Source organism: Molossus molossus, unplaced genomic scaffold, assembly GCF_014108415.1.
Source record: "Molossus molossus isolate mMolMol1 unplaced genomic scaffold, mMolMol1.p scaffold_m16_p_6, whole genome shotgun sequence".
Classification (NCBI taxonomy): domain Eukaryota; kingdom Metazoa; phylum Chordata; class Mammalia; order Chiroptera; family Molossidae; genus Molossus; species Molossus molossus.
Window position 1 is genome coordinate 18,068,211 of NW_023425399.1, and position 12,919 is coordinate 18,081,129.

The following is a 12,919-nucleotide window of genomic DNA, read 5'->3' on the forward strand; positions in this document are numbered from 1 at the left end:
AAAATGATTTCAAAGTAATTTAACCAAATCCTAGAACAAAGCTGAATAATATTTATAAGGATACAAAAGAAAAAAAATCTAGCATCCAAGATAAAATTCACATCTGAATTTTGGTAAAAAATTAGCAGGCATTCAAATAGGAAGGAAAATATTACCCATATAGAGGATAAAAATCAGTAATAATAATATGAATGACAAAAGACAAGGACATTAAAACAGTCATTACAACATTTGATATGTTTAAGAAGGTAGAGAAAAGCTTCAGCATGTTAACTAGAAATAGGGAAGATATAAAACAGACCCAAACTGAACATCTAGAGAAGACAAATATAATGTCTGATATAAAATACAGAGTGAGATTAACTGGAGATTACACATCACAGAAGAAAAGAGTGAGTCTGAATACATAAAAATAGAAACTATCTAAAATAAAACACAGAAAGAAAAAGAGACTAAAAAAAAAAAAGAATAGATCACCAGTGAGTGATGGTTGGACAATTTCAAACAGCTTCTTGTACATGTAACTGAAGTTCCGAAAGGAGGATGGGAGCAGAAATTATATTTGAAAAGTGTCCACATTTGATGAAAACTATGAACCCACAGATCCAAGCTCAATAATAAACCTCAAACACAAGACATGAAGAAAACTATAGCAGGTATCACATCATAAAACAATTTGGAATCAATAATAAAGAGAAAATTCCAAAAACATCCAGAAAAAAGGGAACACATTACATATGGGAGAACATATAGTAGACATCTCATTGCAAACCAAGCTATCCAGATGACAGTAGAGTAACACTCAAAGAATACTGAAAGGGGAAAATACCCTATTAACCTAGAATGCTGTACCTGGTGAAAATATTGTTCAAAGTTGAAGGTAAACACTTTTTCAGACACAGACAAGCTGACAGAAATCAACACCAATAGACCAGTACGACAAGAAATGTTAAAGGGAATCATTGGGAAGAAGGAAACGAGATGGAAATCTGGATCTATACAAAGGCACGAAGAGCACTGGCAATGGCATATATCTAAGTACATATAAAAGACTTTTTTCTTACTTAAAAAAAAAAAAAATCTTTAAAAGTTAACTGACCACTTAAACAAAAAGAAAAACAAATAAAGAGATTTATAACATACACAGAAGTGAAATGTATGACAACTATAGCACAAAGACCAGGAGGGAAAAATGGAAATTTATTGTTGTAAGGTTCTTACACTGTCGATGAATGGTATAATATTACCTGATGACAGACTGTGGTAACTTAAACATGCATACTATAAACCTTAAAATAACCACTAAAAAGGCAAAGAGAAAGAGCAAGATAAGACCCCTAAGAAATAAACATGTAATACAAAATATTGCAAACCTCATCAAATTGTATACTTTACATGCAACTTAACACTGGAATGATGACTCACTAGGCATTCTGATGGAAGGACTCAGAAAGGTCCTACACCATATCCGGCCAGGTTATCCTGCTTCAGTATAATCTGCCTTCTCAGCCATAGCACTTTCCCATTTATGAAGAGGCAAACGCCAGCCTGGAGGGCTGTTGAAAGGGTTAGTTTGGGTTTTTGAAGCATTTTTCTGGTTCTTAGAGAACAGGTGCAAACTACTATTACCCATCTAAGAGAGAATGGTAATATTCAGTGAGCGGAGAAAGGGAATACTTGTTGGACAAACAACAAGCAAGATCTGTGTGTGCAGCTTGGTGCACAAACTGTGTACAGCCCCATCGGGAAGCACAGCTGACTTCTAAAAGATCTGCATTATTATTTTGCTTTTGCAGTAGAATCCTGGAGATTGAATGTCAGAAGAAAAGGCTCTAGCTCTAAAAACAACAATAACAACAACAAAACCCTATAAAAAAAACCTACAAGAATAAAAATGCAATAGAGTTTGCACCTTCATATGTTCATTATGAACAAAATCACTACAGAACAAGGTAAAATCCAAGGGAATAAAATGTCAAGGTTAAAAACAATTCCCCAGCCTGAACTACCTACCCATATATGTTTTGGTACAACCTCACAGCCCAGAATTGGGTCTGCAAAGACTTACTTTGCAGATAGTACACCATCAATAATTTGTTTCTTTTGTCAGAGACACTTTTCTTTAGATTAAAGAAAATCTTATTGAAAACCCACAGAGAAAAAAAAAATTGTTGATTCCTGAAATGAATGTTTATGTACCCATTGTACCTGTCTCTCTTCTTCTTTTTTTTTTGCCTATGCAGTTAATAACCAAGATGGGTTCACTGTATTTCTGCTATACAATCCCAAGCTGCATTCGTACATATCCCTTGGGATCACAGTGGTCTCTTCTCTTTCTAACTGGAACAGGGTTTTACAACAGAAGTAATAAGCTTCATGTCAAAATTTTCAAGGAAACTGACAATGTAATTCTTCTGTCTCCCACTGGGTTTTGTTGTTTTGTAAAGAACAATGAACCATTTGATACAAGGACATACAGTTAAAAAATGCTTTGTGGTGGCAAGAAGCAAATGATTTGGGGTACAGGCTATAATTAAACCTGATATACTAGAATCTCTATTTGTAGCAGCCATCTTACCAGAGAGATATCTGTAATCAAGAACATGGAAATGGCAAACCAGTCTCAATCCAAGGGACAACAAGGGCAGTTTCACAGCTCAGCACTCATTTCCTACTAAATGCTAAAATGGCCATTCCCCTATAATAGTGCTTTTCAACCCTTTTCATCTCATGGCACACACAAACTAATTACTAAAATTCTGCAGCACACCAAAAAACACTATATTTTTTGCCAATCTGACAAAAAAAAAAAAAAAAAAGGTATATCTTTGATTCATTCACACTGATGGTTACTGTGTTCGCTGTTGTCATTTTTTTAATTTGACAATTGAAGGGAAAAAGAGGTCAGTGCCCCTGACTAAAGGGTCAGGTATGTAAGCTTTAAAAATTCTTGCAGCACACTGGTTGAAAGTCACTACCCTATAAGTGTAATTTAGTCTTATTTCTATGAATTGTACCGTCTGAATCTAATCATTGCTAAAGTGTACAATAAATTGTGACTTTCTTAAATTTTATTTTTCTCTCAATTAAACCAGACTACAAAACTACCACTTGGTTTACATCCGTATCTCAACTGTTCCGCTGGTAGCCAAGGGCCATCCAAACATCCTTTCTGTACCCTAACTCTTGACTCTCAAATCGAAAGAATGAGGTCAACCTCCCTGACACACAAGGAGCAGCATTTCCCCTTCGGAAACTCTGGTTCTCCCTTCCTTTCCGTTTATAGCTCTACACTGCCCAAGAGGTTCTGCGCCTCCCACCCTCAGCTTCATCTTTTCCTTCTTTATTGAAACACTATGGGCAAATGAGAAATTCCCTTTTTGAAGGTTCCTATACTCTGGGATGGGTACCTGCTGCTATTTTCACAGCATGAGTTCCATTTCCAAATATCACCTCAACAATCTTTTCTTTTATTCCAAAATGTCTTCATCTGTCCTTTGGCAGAGAGAGGAGAGAAAAAAAAAAACAATAGCTCCCCCCCACCCCCCTTATTGATTCTGTCAAGCACTGTGAAATCCAGATACTCTTAACAGGGGAATGAAAAAAGTCACCTGACAACTAAACTAACACTTGGGCAGGAGCGTAAACAGAGGGGAAAGGCTGTGAAGGAAGGACAAAGAGGTACTTCACCTCCAAACAGGCCCCAGAAACAAAAACTGAGAGACTACAAATCTGCATGAAGGACTTCTCTGAATCTCAAGCGCAAAGGTTACAAGAAATTAAAACCTAAACCATAATCCTGAAACACCTAGGAGGATCATGGAAGCAGAGAGTTAAGAGGTTCAACTGTCCCAAAGGGAGAGAAACCAAAGTGCGACACTTGTGATGGCTTCTGTTCTGTAGCGGAGCATGGGAACACGCCAAACAGGGCAGTTAGCCCAAGACTATAGCCGACAGACACCTGGCTTCCCCAGAGCCTTGAAGGCCATAATCACCCTATGACCTGTTTTGAGTACTTCATACACTAAAAAATTTGACTGGGATAAACAGGACTAAATATCTATAGACAGGAGATTGGTTCTCAGCTTTATAACTTTTAATAAGTCACTCCTCATTCTTTGGGTCTATCTGTAAGATTTGATAGAAACTCTATGACCCAATGATTCTAAACAGCAAAAATGTTTCTCTGATTTTTCTCATTTATTTAGAAAATATTCACTGGGAGCCTAATGTGTATTTGCTGCTAGGTACTAGGACACAAAGAAGAAGAAACCTGATCTCTGCTCTCAAGTCTTACAGTACAGATATTTACTATACAGGGTGGTAAGTGCTTCCAGAGATAAGCAAAGGATGCTAGAATTTAATCCTCAAAATTTAGGGATGGTGGTGGTGTAAGGACAGGGATAGGAGAAGTGACATATGGGCAGAGGCTTCTCAAAGAAGTTTAGCCTAAACATCAAGGGTGAGTCACCCAGAGGACATAATGAAATGTGTTAAGGAATCTAAAATAGTTTGGTTTAGACTTGCAGGGGTAGAGAACGTCTGGCCCAAGAGTCGTTATAAGGCCCTAGAAATCAATACCAGCTAACATCACATGCCTCATCAAATTAGCCTAACCAAATATAGCAAGCTAATTTTTAAGCCGAAAATTTTGTATGGCCCTCGAATGATGTTATAAATACCCAAATGGCCCTTGGCAGAAAAAAGGTCCCCACCCCTGGCAGAGAGCAGAATGTGAACATGTGTAAAAGGCAGATGAGAAGAGATGACCATAGGAGAATTAGGCAGAGCTCAGATCCTGAAAGGACATGGTACCACTTCAAATGTTCATATACAAAGAAAGTCGTTTTTTAAAAAAAACGTCAAATTCACCAACAGAAAAGAAGTAGAATAATTTCCACAGAAGAAGAAACTGAGGAAAGAACCAAAATACAAGACAAACAAAATAAAACCATCAAGGAAACCATTAGAATAAAATAAACTAACAAGAAAAGGGCCAAACATAACAGTCATTAAAATAAAATAAATACATTAAATTCATCTACTTAGAGACAAACTCTCATATTGGACTAAAAATGCAAATAAAAAGCTTTATGCTCTTAATAAGAGCCACATATAATACAAATGACATAAAAAGCCAAAGATAAAAATGATGGGAAGGGATATAATAAACACAAAATCATAGAAACACAAATTCTATTCAAATGTCCATAGAATACTTACAAAAAATAACCATCTACAAGACCACAAAGTCTCAAATTCAGAAAAGTAGGTCTTTTTCAATTTATATTTTCTGTTAATGTAATAAGAAAAGAAGACTTAACCACTTGGAAATATGTGATGAAGCTAAGCGATTTTAAGATAACATTTTTAACCTTAAATATCTTTACTTTTAAATAAGAAAATTATTTTGAAAAGTATTAACTATTCAACTCAGAAATTTAGAAAAAGGGAAACATGATAAATGGAAAGTAGAAAGAAAAGGGAAAAGTAGAAAAGAAAGGCAGAAAAAAAAATGGCCTGAGAAGGCAAAAAGTACACAAACACATCAAGTGAAAGCAAAACCATCCCAATTACTTCTAACAAATCTGATTCAGGAAAAAAAGCAAAGAGATATAAATACATAACATTAGGAATTATAAAAGGTTCATAAACTACAGAAAATGCAAAAGGAAATGAAATAAAAGCTATGGAAAATAATTATAATGCATGGACAATTTATATTAATAAACTTGAAAGTCTATATGAAAGTAAAAAATTTCTAGAAATATAAAATATAAAACTGTCTTAAGAAAAATTAGAACACAGATAAAAGAAATAAAAAACCGAAATAAATAAAGACATATACCATGTTCATAGACTGAAAAACATTATTGTAAAGATGTCCATTTTTCTCAAAATAATCTATAGATTCAATGTAATCCCAATAAAAATCCCAGCAGGGTTTTCTAGAAATTGGCAGGCTGGAAAGACAAAGTAACTAAGGAACTAGAGTAGTTAAAACAATCTTTGAAAGATGTTGCCAGATGACTTCAAGACTTCTCTATAAAGCTATAGCACAACAGTATGGTGTTGGCAAAAAGAGAGACACATAGATCAATGGAGAATAGAAAGAATAGAAATAGACCCACACAGATGAGATAAATGATATCTGATAAAGGTATAAAGGCAATTTAATGGAACATGGAAAGTCTTTGCAATAAATAATGCCAGAACTGAACATCTAGATGCAAAAAGAATAAATCAAACTGCAATAGGCAGTTAGATAGGCACAGGCAGAGAAGGAACTATAACCCAGGCACTGAAGGTCACCAGGGCAGAAAGTTCTGGGTACCTTCCAATGGGCAAAAGTGGGCTGGGACCTTGCCCCAGGGTGATCTTTCTCCCCTAGCATATCTCTGGTCAGGATTTGGATCCTCTGACCTTTCATGTCACTAGTCTTGTGGCAGACCCCCTTAGAGGAGGAACAAGGCCAGAGACAAACTTCATGTGACTCATACAGGACAAAAGACAACCAGTAAGTCTGCCTGAAGAAGGAATTACTTAGTCCCTCCCACCTAGCCCCTCCCAGCTAGAAAAGGAACACTTGCCAGCATCCCAGAGCAGCTCTTACAGCAGCTCATTGGATTCTTTTCCTTTGAGTGTACTTTCTCTTTACTTGCTGAATAAACTTTCTCTTTTGATTTGAGTTCCTTGGCTCTGAATTCTTGTCTTAGCCAAACTCAAGTACTGAGGTCTAACATTTACCACTAACAAAACCAAAAACCTCAACTCATACCTCACAGCATATACAAAACTTAATTTAAAATGAATCATAGACATAGAAATGTAAAACCTGAAACAGACATTCTAGAAGAAAACATGAAAGAAATGCTTCGATACCTTGGGTTAGGCAAACAGAGTTCATATATAATACCAAAGACAATTCATAGAACAAATATTTATAAATTAGACTTCCTCAAAGTTAAACTTTTACTCTTTAAAAGACACTGCTAAAACATGAAAAGGCAAGCCATGGACTAGAAAAAAAATATTTCCAAAACATGTACCTGACAAATACTTGTATCTAGAATAAACCACACTTAAAACTCACTAAGACAACTTAAATAAAAAATAGATAAAAGGTTTAAACATAAGTTTGACTTTAGTAAAAGATGTAAGAAAGGTCAATATGTATATGAAAAGATGTTCAACATCACTAGTTATCAGCTATATGAAAATTAAAACTACAATACATACTCACTCAAATGGCTAAAATTAAAAGTCTGACAATGCCAAGTGTTAAAGAGGATATGGGGCAACTGCAATTCTCATGACTTGCTGGTAGAAATACAAAATGATACAATTACTTTGGAAAACAGCTTGTGTAGTTTCTGATAGTAAACTTTCACTGGAAACAACCCAAATATCCATCAACAGGTTAATAAACAAACAATCTGATATACTGGAATGCAGAAATAGAATGGAATACTATTAAACACACACACAAAAACTACCAATATATGCAAAATGAATAAGTGTCAAAAACAATCCCTTGAGTGAAATAAGCTAAACAAAACACATACTGTATGATTCTACCTATATGAAATTCTAGAATGACAGTGGTTGCTGGGGTCAGAGGTGGACTTATAGGAACTAACTGCAAAAGGGATCAAGTGAATTTTGGGGGTGATAATAACTGTCTATGTATGTATGTTCAATACGGTAGCTACTAGCCACATGTAGCTATTGAGCAACGGAAATGAGGATAATGCAAATAAAGAGCTAAAATTTAAATTTAGCCTGGCTGGTGTGGCTCAGTGGTTCAGTGTCAACCCATGCACCAAGAAGTCACGGGTACGATTCCTAGTCAGGGCACAAGCCCAGGTTATGGGCCAAATCCCCAGTGAGGGGCATGCAGGAGGTGGCCAATCAATGTTTTCTCTCATCAATGTTTCTATCTCTCTCCCTCTCCCGTCCTCTTTCTCTAAAATCAATAAAGAAAAAAAAATTTTTCAATTAAAAATAATAAAATTTAATTTAAATAAATTTAAGATATGATTCAGTTATTGGGACACATTTAAGTATGTTTGGAGAAAATTGAGTATAGAAATCTACTTTTTCAACTGTAAATTTTATGAAAATAAATATAAATAAAGTACTTTAATAAAAATTTAGCATTTAAATAGAGGTATAAATGTAAAATATACACTGGATTTCAAAGACAGTATAAAAAAATGAACGTAAAATGGCTCAATTTTTTATTGATTGCATGTTAAAATAATTTTTAATATAGTGGGTTAAATAAAATACATTATTAAAATTAATTTTGTTTCTTTTAACCTTTTTACCATGGCTACTACAAAATATCACATTCACATCACATTTTCATTGGACAATTCTGTTCTATATCTTCATTATGGTGAAAACAAAGGTGCATAAATCTGTGAAAATGAAGACTGTACACTTAAACTGGGTGTGATTTATTGTATACAAATTATGCCTCAACAGAAATGATAAAAATATCGCCCTGGCCAGTTTGGCTCAGTGGTTAGAGCGTCGGCCTGCGGTCCGGAGAGACCCGGGTTCGGTTCCCGCTAAGGGCATGTACCTCGGTTGCAGTTTGTCCCCGGCCCTGGTTGGTCGTGCGGGTGGCAGCCACTTGATGTGTCCCTTTCACATCGATGTTTTTCTCTCTCTCTCTCTCTCTCTCTCTCTCTCTCTCTCTCTCTCTTCCTCTCTCTCCCTCCCACTCTATCTGTACAAAAAAATGGAAAAATATCCTCGGGTGAGGATAAAAAATAAAAAATAAATAAAAAATAAAAAAATAAATAAATAAATAAAAATATATGAAATTGGGCAGTATATGTGTGTGTGGTAATGTGTGTATATAAATGACTATCTTGTTAACTTTTTCTTATCAATCAGAAATGTTAAAAAAGTTCACAGGGTAGAGACATGCAAAATTAACTGTTCCTCTTAATAGTTAAGAAATTAAATTACATTACAGTTATTTAATATCTGCCTCCCTCACTAGATATTGATTTTCTTGAAGGTAGAAATCCTGTCTTGTTCATCTCTGTATAAGCCTAACACTTAACATTGTAAGTTAACATAGATTTTTATCAATGTAGCTGCAGAATTGTTCTCGACACTTTACATATAATTTAATTCTCACAAAATTCCTGCAAATTTGGTATTGTTACTCCCATTTTTCAGATTAGAAAAATGAGGGTCAGAGGTCAGAAAGGTTAGAGTAACTCACCAAATATACAATCAATAAGTGAAAGAGCTATGTTCCAAACCAGTATTCACCAATACTCCAAAGCCCTTCCTTCTGAGATAGGGTATGTGGCAAAACTCTAACTAATAAGGGCTACAGGGACTGTCAAAGAGATAGTATGACCAACCTCCAAAGGATTTATGGCTTAAAACTGACAGAGACCAGCTCCATTGAACATGGCAACTAATTTCACCTTATGGTAACCTCATCTTATTATACGCTCATTGCAATACATGAACATACTAAACAACAAACCCCTTGTGCCATGATAAATGGAAAGCCCATATAAGGAACCAAAATGGCCAACAGGGCTTTCTTTCCCTGGAAATATCCTAAGTATTCCTCCTCCTTATTGAATGCCCTACCCCTCAATTAAATGAGCCTCAATGAAATAAGTAAATCCCACTAGGGAGGGGCTGCTCTGTCTGTGGAATAGCCCATTCTGTGTCTCATTGCTTCACTAATAAACTCTTTCACTTTAAACTTTATGTTGGCTTGTATATGAATTCCTTCCTGTGCAAAGCCAAGAATCACAGTGGGTCACACACCCTTGGTTCCTCAGACCCCCAGAATGCCTGCATCACTTCCATGTTATATTATACTGCTACCTCTCCAAGTGCACATTTCATAACTGTTTAATAAATGACTGAATTAAAGTAAAACTAGTATTTAGGAGCAATGGAACCATAGAAAATTTCCTGAACTTCTAGTTTTACAGCTTCCTAGTCTTGAATAGGTTCTCTCTAACAGAGAACAACTTGGCAGCTCTGGCTAGATCAGGAAGGAAAAATCTAGTACAGAAAAAAAATTTCCTTCCAATTAAACTTCCCAGTTGGGAGTCAAAAGAAGAAAAGTAACAAAAATAACACAGGATAAAGAACATGAAAAAAAGAAAAAAGGAAATGCTGAATCTGCTAATATAGCCAATTAATGCAAAAGAATTAATCTAACAGTAACTTCAGTGTTCAAAAATGAAAAGTTAGGAGATCCTAGAGAAATAGTTTCTAAGTCTTTGGAGCTTCTTTTTAATTAGGCTCCCAGAATCTCGGCATTCCTGTTTGAATAATCCATATTTCTAGTTATTTATTCAGCTCCCTACTGCTACACATTACCAAGCCATATGCTACAGGAATACATCACTTCACATTTGCACTCAACCATCCAAAGACACTAGAAGTTCAGACCTTTAAGAAGCTTAGGAAAAAGTCCCTGCGGAGTGTAGTTTTAAGGTTAGAAGGTCCAGGAAGCCAAACGCATCTTCTTTACTTGCTATTTACTTGAGAGAAGAACGGTCATTTCAACAAAAGAAAAGGCAATTAGAAGGGTAAAGGAGATAGGCAAACAAAAGACTCAAGAGAGTAAAGCTAGCAAAAATCACCTGAACACTAAAGGCGTCTGAATAATTTCAATGCCCCTCTCTGCACTTTAAAATAAAAATTCTAAAGCAATTCCAGAAAGGGAGATTTTCAATCAATCTAAGGTCTGATACACACTGGACAAATGAAGAGGTCTACTGTGCCCTCAGCCCTACATAAGCCTTTAAAGAGAAGATATTTTAGAAACATACACCTTGATAATATTAAATATAAAAACAATTTTAAGTAGAAAATGGTCATCATAGAATTTGTTACAATATCAAAATATTAGAAGTAATCTCAATATCAACAACAGAATACCAGGTAAGCTAGAGTCCCTTAGAGTCCATTAGGCAGTTACTGAAAACTCATGAAGCCCTGGCCAGTTTAGCTCAGCGGTTAGAGCGTCGGCCCGCAGACCAGAAAGTCCTGGGTTCAGTTCCCGCTAAGGGCACGTACCTCGGTTGCGGTTCATCCCCAGCCCCAGCCCCAGCAGGGGTTGTGCGGAGGCAACCAGTCGATGTGACTCTCTCACATCATTGTTTCTCTCTCTCTCTCTCTTCCTCCCTTTCTCCCTCCCACTCTATCTGAAGATAAATGCAAAAATGTCCTCAGGTGAGGATAAAAAAAAAAAAAAAAAGGAAACACTAATGAAGATTATGTCACAGCATGGGAAACAGCATGTTAAGTTTAAAAATAAACAGTATAGAAAAATATATGTGTGGCAAGCCTAAAAAGCTGTTAAAAACAAGAAAACAAAGAAAAAAAAAGAATAGGCATAAACACTCAAAGTTGGGTTGTACAGGGATGGTAGAGCTGTTTTGTTTTCTCTTGGAGGCAAGAATCCTGTCTTAATCATTTCCCTATAAGCCCATTACTCAAAATAGTTTCTAATCAGTTTTAAGAGTAGTTTTACATATCTATATTCTAAATTATATTTAATAGATACATATCCTTTTTTTTTGTTTTAAATCCACACCCAAGGACATTTTTCCATTTATCTTCAGATACAGTCGGAAGGGAGGGAGGGAGAGACAGAAACATCACTGTGAGAGAGACACATCGACTGGCTGTCTCCCTCATGACTCCAACCAGGGCCAGGGACGACCACCACCGAGGTACATGCCCTTGACGGGAATTAAACCCGAGACTCTTTGGTCCGCAGGCCAACACTCTAACCTCTGAGCCAAACCGACCAGAGCTATATCCAATTTATAAAAATATTTTGTCAGCCCTGGCCAGTTTGGCTCAGCGATTAGAGCGCCAGTTCAATCCCCGGCCCAAGTTGTGAGGGAGGCAGCCAAGTGATGTGTTTCTCTCAATCGATGTCTCTCTCTTTCTCTCTCTCTCTCTCTTTTCCCCTCCCTCCCTCCCACACTATCTAAAAAAAAAAAGAAATCAACAAAAAAATATCCTTAGGTGACAATGAATAAATAAGTAAATAAATTTTGTCAAAGAAATAGTTTATCAGAATTTTTCAAGTATATGGGACTAGAAGTTTCAAGACAATACACTCTGGCTCAATTTCATAAAGAATAATTCAATAATGACTAGAGTCTTCCGACTATGCAAACATGATCTAGTATCCCTCAATTTAGAAAACTGTCCCTTGACCCTACATCACACTCTGGCTATATCCACCCTCCTCCCAATCTCTCTCATCTCTCTACTCCCTTTTTTTAGCCAGATTTTTAAAAAAAGTTATGGATATAAGATACCTCCCACTTACTTCCAACTTTAGGATTCTGTGAAATATGCTAACATGATGTCCAGTTTAAATACTTTAAGAAATCAGAACATAAATAATAAGATATATAAGGAAAGTCCTATAAAGAAAAATTTTAGAACTGTCTTGCACATTTTCATATCTCCTAGGCTAGCCACATAGCACATGTACAATTCATCATTGAAAATAATGTATATTGCCCTGGCTGGTTTGGCTCAGCTGTTAGGGCATCAGTGAATGGACAAAAAGGTCTTGGGTTTGATTGCCGGTCAAGGGCACATACCGGGATTGCAGGTTAGATCCCTAGCCATGGTTGGGGTAGTTCAGGAGGCAACCAATCGATGTGTCTCTCTCACATGGATGTTTCTCTGTCTCTCTCTCCCTTCCTCCCTTCCTCCCTTCCACTCTATCTAAAAAAAGATAAATGAAAAAATATCCTCGGGTGAATATTAACAATAATAACAAATAATAATAATGTATATTGAAAAATATGTATAAATAAAAATATAAATGATAGTCTGCTGTCAATAATAAAATATACACAAACATATGAAATAAATAGGTTTATATGGGATA

General features: G+C 35.9%; 1 protein-coding gene across 3 annotated transcripts in view; it reads right to left on the reverse strand.

The window, feature by feature from the left end:
• The window catches only part of CTNNBL1 (catenin beta like 1), a 160,835-nt gene that overhangs the window by 70,279 nt on the left and 77,637 nt on the right, over positions 1-12,919 (reverse strand). The window lies entirely within an intron of this gene.